Source organism: Carassius auratus, chromosome 1 (assembly GCF_003368295.1).
Source record: "Carassius auratus strain Wakin chromosome 1, ASM336829v1, whole genome shotgun sequence".
Taxonomy (NCBI): domain Eukaryota; kingdom Metazoa; phylum Chordata; class Actinopteri; order Cypriniformes; family Cyprinidae; genus Carassius; species Carassius auratus.
In genome coordinates, this window is record NC_039243.1 from 30,360,973 (window position 1) to 30,379,320 (window position 18,348).

The following is an 18,348-nucleotide window of genomic DNA, read 5'->3' on the forward strand; positions in this document are numbered from 1 at the left end:
CTAGAAATTAAATTCATTTCGGGTATTTTATGCTTATTATAAGGACAACTAGGCTTTATTCAAACAGAAAATTAAAGTAAGAACAGTGCATGGATTCTCAAATCCTCCCCCATACACAAGTATGTAAATAATTTAAACAATCCCCAGATTCAGAGTCACCAATCTTCAGTAATGTGAGCGCTAAATATAGCGCGTTTTCCCCAGGGTTGGAGGTTAGTTGGCCAACCATTTATTGTTCCTGTGGAGTCCGGAAGCGGGTGTCCCCGTGAAGCAAATCTGAGTTTATAAACAGGTCAGCTTTCAATTCATTCTCGTTGAAAACGCTATGAAACGTGTCATATGCTGTAGACGAGGTTACAGATGTTTAAAACACAGCCGTGCGTGTTTATTAGCAATACGTCATCATACGCCGGCGTCACACACGTGGGTCATTCAGCAGCACTCGATAGCACTGAAGCTAACACATACTCATCACATAATATGTTGGTCTTAATTGATTTTAAGCTGTTAGAGAACAAAGGGTTGTTCACTCATTGGATTTGTACAGATATGTATTATTTGTGAACACTTTAGGTTTCTTGTTTTTCCTGGATTCCTTAGGTTATACCCTTCTGGTATAGTGTCCATGTGCTGGTGTTTATGTGTTACATCTGCTCAGTGTGAAATGTTTGGAATCGTTTTCATGGATTTGACCAGAAATATCTCCCTCTCTGTTTCATATTGTCAAGCTGGCTAAATGTAAACAATGTTCATACATACTGAATATAGTATGTGCTTTTGAGACATACAGAAGAGACATTGGTCTGGCTTCAGTGTCATCAGAAGCACTGTGTTTTATGTTCATGTCATTGCTGTTGATTCTTGATGATGTTTATGCCTGGGCTGCTCTGTGTCTAGGGCTCTCCTTGAGATGTTCTCCGAGGATCAGGAGCAGGATGACTATGAGGACGAGCTGTATGGGGATGATGCAGACTCCAGTTTGTCTGACGCTGACAGTGAACTGGAGTTTCGGCTTTATTCCCAGCTGCACTACAGCGCTGAGGTCCAGGAGGACCGAGAGGACTCGAGACCACAGACTCAGACTCCTCCTGCTCCACCTGCTCCACCTGTAGATGTTGTTGTGATTGACTCTGGCACAGATGCTATCACAGTGTCAGACAACACAGAGGAAGATGACAGCATCTGCGCTAAGAAAGGTCAATCGTCCAAACGCTGGAACGGGAAGTTACTTTCACCCGGTCTACCTCAAGTTCAAGCAGGAACGAGTTCCTCGGATGATATCGTGGTGTTGGATTCTGATTCAGACGACAGCTCTTCTGAATCTGTACATGCTCCTATAGAGGATCTGGATTCAGATTCGGATTCGGACTCCGATGGACTGGAGAACTGGATGATTCTGGGCCGGGACAAACAGGATGAGGATCAGAGCATCCAGCTCAACGTCTCTTTACCAGGTAAGGATTTGACCAGATTCTAGTTTTTTTTTTATAATGGTGCGCTCCGTAGTTTTTTGCCTAATTAAGGCTTTACACACCCGCATTTTAATTTAGACAAAAGAAACGGCTAAAACATCAAATTAGAATAGACTCAGAAACATTATTAAACATTATTTTTAGAAATTAAGTAATTATTATTATTATTATTTTTTTTTTTACATTTTAGTCTTCTTATGATGTGATTTTATATCTCACAGTGTGACTGTATAGGTCTAAATTGCAACCACAGATAACTATTGTAGATGGAAATGTAAACAAAAACTTTATGATTGCAACTTAAATGGATAGTTCACACAAAAATGAATGAATGAAGTTATTATTTACATTATTTATTTATTAATATATATCATTTTTTTCCTGTGTGGTGCTTGTACACATCCGAATCATGCTGTGCTCAATTTTTTTTTAAATGTTTACCTTTAAGGAAATTTGTGTTTTTTTATTTTTTTAGTTTATGGGTTTGCAGGCCAGAACACCTGTGGTCTCCATTTAATGTAATGTTAATGTAAGCACAAATGTGTGTTCATCCCTAAAGCACTGAACCGTATGTGCATCCAAATCACTGAATCTGATGTCTCATTCTCATGTATTTGTTGTAAAGTTACTGTGTCGGTCAAAACGACTAGGTGTGTACGTGAGCACATGCATCCTGCTTTACGTGAGAAAAGTTCATTTGCATGCACGTGAGAACATGCGGGAAAAGCAACGAGGGAATATTTCTGTGTATGTAGAGGAAAAAAACAAACAACACATAACAAACCTCCTGTCAGAGAGCATGAGCGAGGGAGAGAGGGACTTTAATTATGGATGAATAAAAATGTCTTTGCAAATCTCTCCAGATCTACACATTTGGTAAACCTGAAAAGCTCAGCAAAGCAGCAGATGTCTCTCTCTCTTTCTCTCTCTCTCTGTCTCTCTCTGTTTCTTTCCTCTCTTCTCTTTTTCTTCAATCCTGCTTGAATGTGTTGTCCTCATTTCCATTTGGAGACTCCTTCCTGTTCCTATTATTCATTATCTACTCTTTCTTCTTCTCTCTTTCTTTTCCCTTCAAATACTGAAGGCTCCATTGTGTCTCTTCTCCCTCTTTCCCTCCATCCATCCATCCTTCTCTTGCTCTCTCTGGCTTATTTGAATGGTGACTGTGGAGGAGTCTGTGGCCCTGTATTTCTGCTCTGTCGCTCATGCCTCTCACTCTCTTCTCTTGCCTTGGCCTGCTTTTGTTACCCAGAGAGGTTCAGTGGAGGATGAGAGAGAGAGGAGGGGTACAGCGGGATAAACAGGGGAGAGAGGGAGGAATGGGGCTGCTCTCTGTCTCTCTCTTTCTCTTCTGTGTCTCTGATCTCTGAGGCTTGACCCTGCACTCCAGAACATGTGGGTCACAGAAGGGAGGAAGCGGCTGGAGAGGTAGTGTCTGCCTGGACACTCACACGTATAAAAGCCAGAGGTTTCTGTGTCAGGTTAACTGTAGCAGAGCAGGACAAAAGGTGCTCGGTGAGGTAGGAGTGTAGGAGCATTGATTGGAATTTAGAAAAAAACACCTACCATCATGATTTTAGGATTATTTTTAAACCAAATCCATTGTCAGAGTGAGTCCTTTCTGATAATTTTGTCCTGGGGCCCACAAAATCAGTTAAAATCAGTTTTTTTATTTATTTTGTTTTGAAGTTATTATTATTTTTTTTAAATGAAATGATTTTTGTGATGCCAAGGCTGAATATTTAGCATCATTCCTCCAGTCTTCAGCGTCACATAATCTTTCAGAAATCATTCTGATATACTGATTTGCTGCTTAAGAAACATTTCTGATTATCAATGTTGAAAACCGTTGTTGTGCCTAAAATTATTTATTTATTTATTTTTAGAATATTTTGATAAACGTTCAAAAGAACGACATTAATTTAAAACCAAAATCTTTTGTAACATTACAACATCATAAATGTCGCTATTGATCAATTTAATGCATCTTTGCTGAACACAAATATTAATTTCTTTAAATAATATCACGCAGACGATCCAAACATTTGAATGCAATGTTAGTCTCTTTGGATGCAAGCATGTCAAATACATAAATGTAAACTGGCTGATGTTTGACTAATTTGAGATTATTAGCACTGTACTAACTTTAATATAAATAATAGTTCCCATTTGAGACATTTTCAAAATGAAAAATTTCAATAAATATTTTAATAAATCTGAATGAATTTTGAATGAATATTCAATGTTTGTGTGCGATTCATTTGCTATAAAATGAAGTACTATACATTTATCAGATCATATACAATCTATATTATGATACAAAATATTGAGAATATGAGCATAGCATTAGCCTTATGCCTTTAAAATACACAGTGCACAACTAAATCATGAATAAGGAGCCTAAAATGCTCAGAAGGAACATGTAAGTGTATATACGTGAAGAATGTATAACAACCTAAAAATAGCAATAAAACACAGTATTGCATGCACATTTTTATTTGTGAGCATGTCTTTCGCTTTGTGTTTAGTATGATTGTGTTTGTGATGGACTAGTAAAAAGCTTTAGACAGCGGTGACTAATTTCATCTGAGCACACAGCTCTCGCACAAATCCAATTCTCTTCAGTCGCTCAAGTCTCAAGTATGTGATGTCAGCCGAGCAACATACAGTCGTATTGTGACACATGCACACTAAAATCCAATTCTCTACAGCGGTCAGTGTTGCTGATACTATATAGTAACAGATGCACATGTTGTCAGATTGATTTGAAGAACAGTAGACACTTAAAATCTAAAAAAAACAAACAGAGAATGACTATTTTTGTGTGCACACAAGTGTTGATAATCAATTGAAGGTTACACAAAAACACCCCCCAAATCCCTCCCAAATATCCTATTTGTCTCTGAATCTGTCTGACATTAGGATGGAGGGGGCCCTTGGACCCCACTCAAAAGAACAGACAAGAAAAATGAGAGCCTCCACAAAAAAAAAAAAAAAAAGGGTGGGGGCTCTAAACTCACATTAGAGTTGTTGAGCCTTCTTCAGTGGTCAGACTTTCTTTTTCTTCCCCCTTTGTGCCTCTTTAATTTCCCTTTCCCCCTTTTTATCGTGTTTTTTCCCTCCCCTTTTTAGTTCTGTCTGGTTTTTCACCCTGTGAACACCTAACTTTGTCATCAGGCTGGACTAAAGCAGTGGCAGCAGATGGGCGTTAGTGTAAGCTGAATGTAAGCTTGGGTGTTTGTCTCTGAGTGTGTGTGAGATACTGCAGGGCATATGCAAAGGTAAGGCTTTAGCTATCTGTTTCCCTCTTTTTAGGTTACGAAACGGCATTACAGCTTCTTTAGCGTCGTCGTAGTTGTGGATCGTTCTATTTTTCACTCTCTTTTTGGTCTTTTGTGACTCGACTGCTATCGTCACTATACTGAACGTGGCCTTGTCACTCATTGGTTGTAGTTTTCTCTTGCCGTCATCGCCTCGTTCTCTCGCCATCTCCCTCGTTTCCTTGTTTTTTCTCTCTCACTATGTTTAATGAGGCCACACCCAGACTTGATAACTGACAGCTGTCAATCACCTTTGGTTTTGTTTCCCTCGCACTTTGACTTTTCTTATTATAATCTACATTGAATTAATGAATTAAATATAATGAATTAACTATAATGAATTAAAACTACATAATTTTGGCACCCATTTGGCAAAAAAGGCTGAGTTTATTTGATCAGAGAGAACTTTCAATTATAATATATATTTCAAAATGTAATTCATACCTATTGTGGCAAAGCCATTCCTGCGGTCTTCAGTATCACATGATGCTTCAGAAACCATTCTAATATGCTAACGTTTAATATTATTATCAACACTGAAAACAATTGTGTTTTTGTTGATTCTTTGATGAATAGAAAGTTTGAAAGAACTAAATATCAATATAAAAGTCATGATCGAATGTTTTATCAATGTCATGCATTCTTGCTGAATAAATGTAATGGTTAAAACAATAAATAAATGAATACTCACCCGGTACTAACGTGGTAGTGTACATATATACAATGTATATCGTTTATATTTACAGTGTTTATATTACTCACTTTGAGAGAGCAAAAGAGATTCCTACAACATCGATTTGAGATTATAATTGAAATGGGATAATATTGGAAAAGATTATATCTAGTGTAATATTGATGTAAAAATGTGTGCATTTTTAACATTTCTTTTAGATTTTAAAGAGAACAGTTCAGTTCAACAGGAATTTCGCATTCAGTTCGAGTAGAATAAATAAATGGTTTTAAACTCAAGGTTTTGTTGGAATACTAGACCGTATAGTTTGTGTGTCTTTGTCTAAATTCCTACATATTTATAGAGAGTGAAAGAGTTTGATCTGCAGGATTTATGAAGACTGCGTAGTGCTGCATGCTTCTAGCAGGTGTGTGTGTGTGTGTGTGTGTGTGTGAGAGGTGTGGCAGCTGTGTGAGGTGATATGTGTCTGTAGTTCTGTGTGTGTGAGATTGGAGGGCTTTTGGGGTGTAAGTTTGTGTAAGACAAGTGGTTCTGGTGGTGTGTGTTATTGTGAGCGTGTGTGTGTGTGCGTGTGTGTGTGTGTGTGCTCTTATCTGGGCTCAGCAGTGCCACTTCAGCTGAAACACCACACCCATTTCTCCACACGGTGTGTTTGAACAGACACCATATCCTCACACAAACACACAGATCTGACATTAAATCACAGCGCCAGGCTATATTTATATTTATTTGAGAAGATATTCCTGATTGCATTTTATTGTACAAATATTTTACATCATATTTTATTGTAAATGCATGTTCAATATCATTATATCAATATATTTATAATAACATAATATTATGAAATATTCCTTATTGGCTTTTATGGGAAATAACCAAATGCTGTAAAATATAGATGCATGATGTGTTTTAATTTTAAACATTGGTATTGAATTGCTTCTGCCTATTCATAATGTTAAATATGTATTGCTTTCTGTTGTATTCTACATCATCAAGCCTTTCAATTTAGATGCACATTATTTTCAGAGTTCAGATAATTATGTGTGTTTTCACCTAATTATGCATATTTATCAAATTCTTTTTCTGTGTGCACACAAACTCTAGTGTATAATTCCCAAAGTATCATTACAATCCAGTGATTGATTCTAATTGGAGTCACCGGTTTTCAAGGACAATCCAACCAGCTCCTATATTGATTATAAAGAACAGTATATGTTTTTTTTAAGGCATATCTCAATAGAAATAGCTATCGATTTGTCTTTATGTAGAGCCTAAATTCAAGAACATAAGCTATTGCAATTCCCCCACACACACACACATTAAAAAAAAAAAATTCAGGACTGTTCTCTTGATCAAAAAAGTAGTGGCTGAGCTTTGGCCTTAAATCGAGAGAATCTCATCAAACTTTTCCAAGAGATTTTTCATTTTTCATTGGGTCGCCAATCCGGCTTCTCTGAGAAAAGCACGTTTCCATCAGCTCTTTCTTCACGAATGGCCGGTGAACTGCGCTTGGAGTGTGGTCAGTGTAATCCTGTTTGAAAGGTCTGCGTGTGTTCCCGGTTGGACGTCTGGCGTTTTGGGTGGGCTCTGCATGGGACAGCAGGTATCCTTAATCATGTTACAGGGTGTGGGTGTAGTTTTGAGAAGGGGTTAGCTGGCAAGCTCCCATCCCAATTTCATACTAAACGGTCACACACCAGGTTTGATTAGAGAAGGCAAGCCTGAGGAACACAGCTCTGCTCCATTGTCATAGTTTCTCTCATTGGTGCTTTTAAACCGTCTGAGCACAGTTATTCTGTTGGAAAAATTATTTACTCCATTTTCTGTGAGTTTTACGCATAAACGAATAAGAATTTTGATTATGGTAACCTGTGTGATAACAATCAGTTTTTTTTATACATGCATAGCATCCGATCTCTGTAAAACTGCATGTATATAACCGATTTTTAAGAGAAATCTGATTTTATGTGACACATTAAACGTGCAGAAGTAGGTAAAACTTTATCTTAATATTTCCTGATTACACAACTTGCATGCATTTACTATAATACTAACAGTAAATGTTGCGTAATCATAGGCAACTGACATTTTCTGTGAGTTTTACGCATAAACGAATAATAATTTTGATTATGTTAACCTATGTGATAACAATCAGTTTTTTTTTTTGTGACTTTTTTTGTGTGTGGATTTTTTTTTTTTTTACTTTTTTGACCCCACATTGGTCCTGTACACTTGAACTTATTTTCAAAATAAAACCGTTTTGTATTTATTATGTCACATGCATTTTTCACTTAATGAAGTTATCCGAATATTTTTATTAATAAGTTGTGCAATCATTTGGAGAATATTCTCCCAGAGTGTGTTAAATCTGAATGTTGTGTCTGTTCCTCTGTGATTATCTTCACCGCACAACGATGCAGCGTTGTCCCGGAAAACCTCAAGTCCAACATCTGTGTTTGTTTTCGCAGGTGCTCATTTGGTTTGATGCGAACGTTTTTTCAATATAGAATATTTGTGTGGGCTGTTTTCAGACAAAGTGTAGTGGAAAAAGTCCCCCACCCAACAGCTTCTGATCTTAATTCCACACTGAATATATTTGTTTTTCACAGAATTATTTAAATGTGATGACAAGCTGGTGCTCGGAAAACAGAAAATGCATATTTTGTTTGTTTTTTTCTTAAGAAGAGGAATTGAGACCATGTGAATTCATATTTGGCTTTGAGTGTCCAGAGGGTTTTGAAAGCACTTGTCACTGTAACATACTTTCTGTATGATGACAAAAATGCTGAAATGAGTTATGGAGGAAATATAAAGGCCAGGTGGTATTATTTATTCATGTTCAGACTAATATTGTAATTTATGATAAACCCAATTTAAGTGTAATCAAAGCAGGAATATAAAGGATTAAAAATTCCTCTCCTGTGGATATTAGACTTTGCTCTTGTATTTTATAGTTTGGCTTGATTTTATCCTTCTGCAGGACTGGTCACTCACTGGTGAGGGGGGTAAGGTTATTGCAATTACCAATAAGATTTATTATAATTAAGCAGTCATTTAATATAATATCAAATTATTGCCTCAGCAAAATAGGACAGGGCGCCCCATGGAGACCTGATACATTTTTTTCTCTCCCTTTGAGCGCAACTGTAACTTTTAAATCAGTCTGTCTCTTCGGGTGGGGTGTTTGGGTAAGGGGTATTTATTAAAACTGAGCCAATATGATGATCGCCTAACTGTTTGGGGTTTTATTAGACTGTGGACTAATAGATTATACATTATTAATATCATTTCATTAGAGTGGTGCAAAATGAAGCGGGAAAATTCTGCTTGTTCTGCATCTTTTGGCCTCTTTATTTAAGCCGGTCGTATTCCAAAAAGGTTACGTCCAAAAAAACTGATGTTGTTATTAAACCACTTACATAAAGCTCAAGAATACAACAACTACTATACATGCATAGCATCCGATCCCCGTAAAACTGCATGTATATAACCGATTTTTAAGAGAAATCTGATTTTATGTGACATAGTAAACGTGCAGAAGGAGGTAAAACTTTATCTCAATAAACAAGTTGCATGCATTTACTATAATACTAACAGTAAATGTTCCGTAATCATAGGCAACTTAACACTAAACCTGTAAAATAATATAACTAAGTACTTATTTATTTAAATACTTTGTAATAAACACACATTTAAATAAAGTGTAACCCAAAAGTAATATTAAATAGCTACCACACTCATCTCTATTTGCTAATGTCACTTATGAAAATAAATAAAATAAATACAAATTTTCAGGATTACATTCCAAATGCATCAGATTGATCTTCACTTGTTCCAGAAATTCTGAAACTATACAAATGTTACAATAAAAAGCATCATGGTATTTATATTTTATCTTTACAGACGTACTGCCTTGTTTGCCTCATTTATTTCTCTTTGCGTGCGACTGTACTGTTGTTTACTTGAGTGCTGAGGTATGTTTATGTTGTGTGTGTGTGTGAAAAATTAAATGCTGGTCGGTCTGTGTCTCAGTGTTACTAATCTCTCAAACCTTCTTAACTCCCTCAGGGACCTTCCGGAAAACGCCACCTGACTATTATTAGGGTCTCTTTTGCATATTGTGTGAGCTGCTCTCAATTGTGTGTGTGTGTGTGTGTGTGTGAGGGAGAGAGTGAAAGTGCAGTAGTGTGCATTATGAGTTTTCCTTTTTGTTGCTGCAACTGTTAAATAAAACTTTTGACATCAAAAACAACTACATGACTACTTAACTCCTCTGGTACGATTGCTTTGAGGCAGAAAGAAGGAAATAAAGAAAGAAACTACATTAGTCATTTATTAATTAACTCTCATAAGATACTATATTTACACCGTTATTGCACTGTAATATTAAGTTTTATTTGCAGTATTACTATAATAAATTCAGGTAAATCCATTAATGTCACCTGTATTGTTATTGTTACAGTTTCTTTTTATTGTTATTTATTTTTATCATTTTAAATAATTTATTATTATTATTAAAAAACAAAACAAAAAAAAAACACACACATACATGTATATATATATATATATATATATATATATATATATTCAGATGGTATTAGGCATTTATTAATGCTCTCTTTAAAGTATTTAAAAATATATGTATGGTATTGGTCGTCTATTAATACTCTTAAGAATTTTGTATAATACTTTTTTATGCTTTTTTTGTTGCTTTTATTATATGATATTGATCATTTAATAGTGCTCCATTAAGAAACCATATTTACCTTTTATTGTAACTATTGAGTTAACTGATTTTAGTAAATCCTGGTTAATCCAAGAATTGCTTCATATTACTGGTTATCACGGTTAATCTTACTTTTTAATTTTGTGTTCATTTGTTAATGTTTTTATTTATATTTTATTCATTTATATGTGTAAAATGTTTAATTAGTGACTATATATAATTTTTAAACGTCTTCTTCAGAGTCTGTTTTAGGTTATTCTTATGAGCATGTCAAAGCATGAATTCCCTCACTATAATGTTTGGTCATTATGAAATTGGGGTACTTACTGTACGAACATTTATGTATTGAACCTCAAAAATGCTTGCTATAGCATATATCCACTATATTTGTTTCATATTGTGAATGATTTTAAGATGATTTATCACATTTCATGCAATAATACAAAAAAAACATATCAAATAGTCCTCTGACATGCAGAAATAATAAAACCCGCTTTCATCCGCTGGGATTTCCACTGGGATCGTAACTCATAATGACATGGAGATGTAAAGCTTTGAGTTTTTTCTGCTATCTCCGGCCCAAACACACCGTTGGTTTAGCTGTGAGCTGTGAATCTGGCTGTGTAGATTTTGGCTTCAATGGTAGAATGAGGTTGATATGTTTACGGAAGCCATTTTTCTCATATCATTCCACCTTTTCTTCAATTTACTGTCACTGCGATTGCTGCATACGCCAGACATATTGATGGCTTATCTTTCCACTAAATTCCATGTTTTTGCTAGCTGTCTGTCATATTCATCACATAAAATCACATTTTTATTGACAGGACATTATTCAGGAAGGTGTAAAAATTTGGTGTTTATTTATTATTAATTTTTTATAGTCCCTTCATAGTACAGTAGCCCCTGGTATAAGCAAGAGTGCCGACTCTTTGAATCATTCTTTCAAACTGTTCATCCAAAATTGCTGATTCATTTGGAATCAAAGCAAGTGAGAGTCTTTATAAATGGATCATTCGCGAATAGAGATGGGTACCGTGAACCGGTATTTTTTTTTGGACCGATACGTAATTGGGTCGATACTGGAGTACCGATAAGCTTCAGGACAGACGATACTGTTATCGATACTTGCGTTGTTTTATCTCCGTATACTTCAGTGTTAACAACGAATTAGAAGCCGCTGCTTGACATTTCCCTTCACTGAAATATGCGGCCGATGTTTGCTCGTCGTGCGTGTGATATCCAGCGCATGTACTGTGTTGTTGTGTGTGTGTGTGTGTGTGTGTGTGTGTGTGTGTGTGCGTGCTGTCAGTCAACACACCAAAAGTGAAACGTTTGAAAGTTGTGGGCTCTCTTTCGTTATAAAACTAGCGACACCATTGTCAGATCCAATATATACAGTCGTGTAATAGTTAACGAAGGATGCTACATAAATAATATAATGAAACCTTTACTAACAAAACACAACATCTGCCTCAAGCAATGCGTTGTATTATGTCTCGCGGCTCTAGTTCAAACTGCAACTCGCGAGACACATTCACATCAAATGTCAATTACACTCACGAGACACTGCACTTATTTGCAATCACAAAAGTACATTATTTGCACGTGCTTTAAGACCTTGCATGTGAAATATTTTATTTGCGTGATGTTCTAACATGTGCTTATTCAGAGCTCGTCAACCCAAAGCGTTTATACACTAAAATGCCTTTCAAACAGCACCTTATTATTTAGTTATATTAGTTATTATCATCTGATTGTGCTAATACTGTCAAAAAACCACAAGGTTTACATATAAACAAAGTTAATTATGTATAAATTGAAAGTAAACAGGCAAAAGAGAAATGGTGCATGCATCTCTTAAAGGCACAGTACTAAACATACTGCAGCTTGTCATTTAAAGGGATAGATCACCCAAAAAGGTGTATTCTGTCATTATTTACTCATTGAACAAATCATCTATTAATTTGTATTTATTCTTGTGTTGAACACAAAATAATATATTTTGAAAAATGTGGGTAGTCAGATCAGAACATCTTTGCGTCTCAGAGCAACACTGCCGTGCTTTGTTTCTGAATGAATCTGTTGTAGAACTAATCATTTGAGTCAATGATCCATTTGTAAAGAAAATCCCTTGCTTAATTTCTAAATGAAACAGCCATTTTGAACAAATCGTTTGAATAAATGATTCAGTGAATCACTCATTAAGACAGGGACTTGATGCCACCTACTGGTTAGTTTAGTGTCATAATTATTTATCCATAATATATGTCTAAACCAGCCAGAGTGCCAGCAAAAAAATACACTCAGCAAAATATCATTGAATTATTGTTATCGACAATTCCCCATATTATACAGAGATCACTATTTGTCAATACCGCACATTCCTACATTCAGACCAGAAGGTGAGTAGATCGTTTTTGGATACCTCCTTATAGAAGTTCATGACTTTTGCTGCAGTCAAGGTTGCATTCAGTTCAAAGTAATGTCGCAGTGTAGGGTGCACTAAATGAGTACACGGTAACACCGCACCCTTCACAGTATTCACTGTGCTCGGCCTCCAGAGTGAGCAGGCCAAAGTGGCGCTCGCTTTTGAATGGATTTGGACGTCTATCTGTCTATTACCTTCCTACCCTCGCTCTCTTCCTCTCTCTCATTTTCCTGAAGTGTGGTGATCAATAGTAATTGGGTTGGCGCTGTTGACCAGCGTAGTGGCCCGGTGGACCAGCAGAAGGAGAAATGGAGAGTGTTTACGAGGTACTGAGCGTGAATGACTTTCATCCCGCAAATCTCTCCATATTTATTCAGCATTAGGCCTAATCTAAAAATCTTATTCTCAACCCCCTGTTTTATATATATATTTTCCTCTTCTTTCTCTCTCTGTCTCTGTCTCTATCATGCACCAGAGAGAGAGCGAGAGAGAGAGAGAGAGAGCGAGGGGTCCTGAATGTAATCCTTTTTTAGGCTAAACCACCGGTACTCTTTGATGGCATATTTAATAGATTTTTCCCATAAAGGCTTTGCCTTAAGTGACTACATTCAAATAGAGAGGTATTAGTGAGAGCATTAGGCATACGTTAAGGTGTATTAAAGAAACCTCCTGTTGGTAGAGCCCAATCTCATGAAAATGTGTATAAATAATACATAAAAAACAAAAGCTTGTGATATTGATGCACAAAAATGGACTTTGGCGTGCATATTATATGCATGTGTTTGTCATGCGCATAATACGCGGTTTTCCCATGTATATGATACAACATTTGTTGGCATGCATATGATATGCAGGTTTCATGTACAAATGATATGCATCTAGCCCACAACCCTAAACCCTATCATATAAATACGCTCAGTTCAATTGGCAGATCCCTTTGGGTGTAATGGGATTTTCTGATGTATGGTGCAAGGGCACTTTAGGGTTATATATTCACACTACCTGCTAAAGCATCTTCTGATGGGGACAAAAAAACAAAAAGCCAATTTGTTTGTTGTTCACAAGAAAAGATTAACATTCGCTGTTTGTAGAAATGATCATTTTCGAATTGAAGTGCCAGTACCAACATGGTAGGGAAAGAATAATAATAACCTTTATTTAACCAGAAAAGACTCTCTGAGATTAAAAATCTCTTTCACAGGAATGACCTGGCCAAGATTAGCAGCAATATAACAAGTTTCATCACACACTTACACAATACAAACAAACTAAAAAGATTTAAACAATTACATTTCACTGAATTATCTTCCATTTGCCAAATGACTTCTTTAAACCGATCCAAAGACAGCCAATTTTGTAGCTTCAGTTTCGATTGAAGGTGATTTCAGTCAGACGAGGCTAAATACACAAAAGCTTTCTTTCCAAATTCAGATCTAACAAATGGAACCGAGAGAGTGTAATAGATTTGAGAACACAAAAAATATTTCTCAACAGTTTTTTGTTTTACAAGACAGCAAAGATATGAAGTCAACATCCCCAAGATGGCTTTATAAATAGTTAAGTACCAATGCATTTTTTTCCTACTAGACAATGAGGACCAACCCACTCTGTTATACCAGGCACAATGATGTTATGTTGTTTATTTAATAAAATTTGGCTTTGGAGATGCCATGCATAGACTACAGTCTGTAGACTACAGTCATCATGTAATGCTGCTTTTGTGCACCAGATATTTCAGTGATGTAAGCAATGTTAGTTAGATTTTAAATGGTGATCATTTTAACAATGCAAGTCAGTGGGAGACTTTTCAAAATTTTCTTAAGTATTTTATAAAATGCATTAATTATCCGTTTATTTAAAAAGTTTTAATGGAAACATGCAAACATCACTCCTTTCATTAAAAAGCTTATCATCATCTGAGGCTATTTCGTATCATACTCTATTGATGACTTTTTTACATTCAGAAACCCCATAATACAATGGTTTCCAATTGTTTAAAAGAATCCTCTTAGGGTTTTTATTGGAAGGGAAGAACAGGATGCTGTCACAAACCATTATTTACCATTATTTACCATTAATTAACCATTAATTATCACTTTAAATTGATGTAGATATTGTGAAATTTTGCTAATCATTTAATGATGCTACTTAAAAGCTACATAAAAAAGCCTTCCTTTGTGAATCTGACTGCAATGGATGAATGATACAAACATTGACAGTCAATCAGAATCCATCCTGCTGTAACGAGCTTGGGACGATATCACTGGCTGGTGTGGACGCTAATATCTTTATATTTATAGTTATCATTCTTGGTGTGAACGGAGCTTAAATCTAGATAGGTTTGTAATTTTAACTCTAAACAATAATGGTATTTGGACAGAAATGTTTATAGTAATTCGTATAAAATAATCTCTTTTAGGGCACTGAGAGAACCTACTTTTGTAATGGGACTTTATCCTACAATGTTCATAAGAAAAACAGTGTTTTTATTGAAGTAGCATTTAAAACGTTTTAATGTTCTCCGTTCAATACGCAGAAAATACCACAAATAGTTTAAATACATAAACACAAAAATAAGTATGTGTTGATAAGTCTGAGAGGCAAATTAACAATTTTTCTCCATAGACTTTCACTGTAAGTAGATATTTAGTCTTAGTTTATTATTATTATTATTGTTTTGTGATCACTTAGTTAGTTTAGTCTGTACAGTAACTAGTTATCTGCTTGTTTAACTTTGTCGGAAATAGGCAAAAGTGTCTTTCTTTTATGCTTCCTGTTTACCAACATGGGATTTAGATCGTTGTTGAAGTATTCCTTGATGCTCCGTGTGTGGAAACGCCGCATTTGTTGCGTTTGTTTCGATGCAACGGATATTTTTACACGTGCTGCCTGCTGTCAGTCTGATGTAACCGAACCCCACCCAAACTCATATTTTATTCCAGGTGGTCCGAGCTGAGCAGTGCAGTCCTCCCAGAATCCACAATCCCCCCCTGGATTTTTCCTGGATCTCTTGAGGGAAAAGTAGAAATAATTCCCTTTGTCTTTCGTTTATAATTCCAGACTGAGATATCGTTTTTAATAATGCCAGCTTTATGTTTGCTAATCTAATATGTCTGGTTATATTTAATGTGTATGTGTGTTTGAGTGTGTGTCTTCTGTTCCCACTTGTTTCATATCCATCCTTTATTGTTTCCACCTTTCCTAAAGTCCAGTTATGGGCTACGGCAGGAAAATAAAAAAAACAAATTAGAATCTTAAAGCGCTGTTATTTAATTACCCCAATGGCTATGGATTTGCAGTGTGTGTGTGTGTGTGTGTGAGAGAGACTGAAGAGGGCAATAGAAAGGGCAGGATTATTCTTCTTTTTCAATTTACAGAAGCCCCACTTCCCACACACACCCCAGAACCATAACACACACACACACACACACAGTTCATCAGCCCCCCCAGCCACAGAAAGATAAAACAGCATTATGGTAAATTCCACTTAATGACAAATTTTTTAATTTGCTGAACACGGCTGTCTCTCGCATCCCGTGTGTGTGTGTGTGTGTGTGTGTGTGCACGTTTACATTTTAGTGAGTGAGTGAATGTAAGGGAGGCCTAATTACAGTGTGGGTTGGATGGGAAGCAGAAAAGCCCTTCTCTCTTCCTATCAGTGGTAAGGGAAAGGGAATGTAGCCGATTAATGATGGAGTTTATCTCTTTTCGTATAATAACAATCATGAAAAGTCGATCTGCCCTTCAGCCTGATAGAAAAACATTCCCAGAGGAGAATTGAAGTCGCAAGCTAGTGGCTTTATTAAGCGTTTAATTTTTCCTTCTCGTATGTTTGTGTATACGTCGTGGAAGCAGAAGGAAAACTAAAGGTTTGGAATATTAGATAACTGTCCACACAGGGAATCACAGTTTTGAAATATATATACACTGTATAGAACATGCTAACAGATTGGTGTCTAGTAATGATGTTCATGCATCTCAGATACATTCAGAAACAAGCTATACATCTGATACTGGTGCCAAAACTGCTGCAATAGTATTTAGCATATTTAAGCATATGCATGGTGTCTCAGTGCTGTTCTCATTTGTACGGCAGGGCAAGCTGGGGACACATTTCTCTGGTGGGCTCTTAAAGCAGGTTTGTCACAGACTAGCGTTGTGACGAGTGACTGAGCATGACTGAGATGTGCATGTGCACACAAGCTGTTTCTATCGATGCACGTGCAGTCTGACTACCAGTACTCTTGCATCAAGTTTACATCCTTTGCATCATTATTTTTTTCATCTGTTTCTAACATTACTGGATTTAGATTAATTTCTGTAATCACTCTTAAATGAATGTAAGTTCATGCAGAGTTATAAATTTTTACAGTACATAATTCTGTCCATTATGTTTTTTTTTGGATTTGTTTTGTTTTTAGCTTCATGTCATTATTAAACCCTTATGACTTTGTTCCATGGAACACAAACTAGAGCTGTTTTTGACCATGCAAACAAAAGCATATGTTATCAAGCTTCTAAAAATGACATAAAATCAACACCAAATTAGATCAGATGACTTAAAAATAATAATACTTTATGATTATTTTTTTTATAATTGATTTAATAATTTATATATAATTTATAATATAAAAATAATATAATTTATAATCAATATTTTTAATTTAGTTTTTAATATTTAAATAAACAATGTATTCAGACTCCTTTGAAGCTTTGTGTTAGAAATAGACAAAAACATCGGTTTTTACTCTCAGAAAATATATGGTTTCCAATATGAATGCGATTTGAGAGCTATAATGTTGAACAAAGTTAATTTTGACAAATAGAAATTTGAATTGTTTTTTTTTTTTGTCCATTTTGGAGTTTGATAAGCCCTTGGCCACTGTTCTAAAAAAATCAGAATTTCTCCTTTTGTGTTCCAAAAATCATTTTCTATTTCTAACTGTTTTTACATTCATTTTAATTAAGTCAATTTTTGTATAATTTTCAAAGCTTTTGCCTTGCCTTGCCACTTAGGAAGGAGAGTCCTATAGGATTGGAATGATATGAGGGTAAATAAGGACAGATTAGAATTTTGGTGAACTTTGTTTTTTTTATGGTTGAAGGCTTTGTTTTTGTTTTTTCATTATCTTGACATCAGATTACCAAGTACAAGGAGTGATGTTGAGTGTGTGCGTGTGCTTTTCTCAGTCCCATGTGACTCTCTTCCCTCATCCCCTGTCACTTACTCGTCTGCCTCTCTGATTGGAGCGTATGGTTGCCGTGTTTTTGCCATACTGTTACCATACCGTGCCCCGCTGGGCAGTAATTGGGCCCCCTCTGGGTTGCAAGAGGCAATGGTACATTGACAGACAGGTTTGGCCACCTGCCCCACCTCCCTCTTTACACGAGGAGTCAGGAATGCCATGATCGTGGCAGCATGCACTGTGTGCCATGATGAACCTGGGGTAGAAGGCACGGATTTGTCCCCATGCCCCCCAGTATCTTCTTGTACCAGCAGAGTTGGTGTAATATGGATTGATTGTCAGATTGTTTGGCAGACTTGAGGATATCCTTACTGTACACCATCGTTAATGAACATTTACCTGATTTCATATTCCTTTAACTTTTTCCTTTTTAATGCTAATTATATTTACTACCAACTAACCCAACATTTTTGCTTGTATTTTTAATTTTTGGGGTTAAAAAACGCCAATTACAGGACAAAT

General features: G+C 36.0%; 1 pseudogene; it reads left to right on the forward strand.

Moving 5' to 3' along the window:
- The first annotated feature begins 325 nt into the window (after window positions 1-325).
- Window positions 326-18,348, forward strand: part of LOC113107103 (zinc finger CCHC domain-containing protein 7-like) — a 38,463-nt pseudogene continuing 20,440 nt past the window's right edge.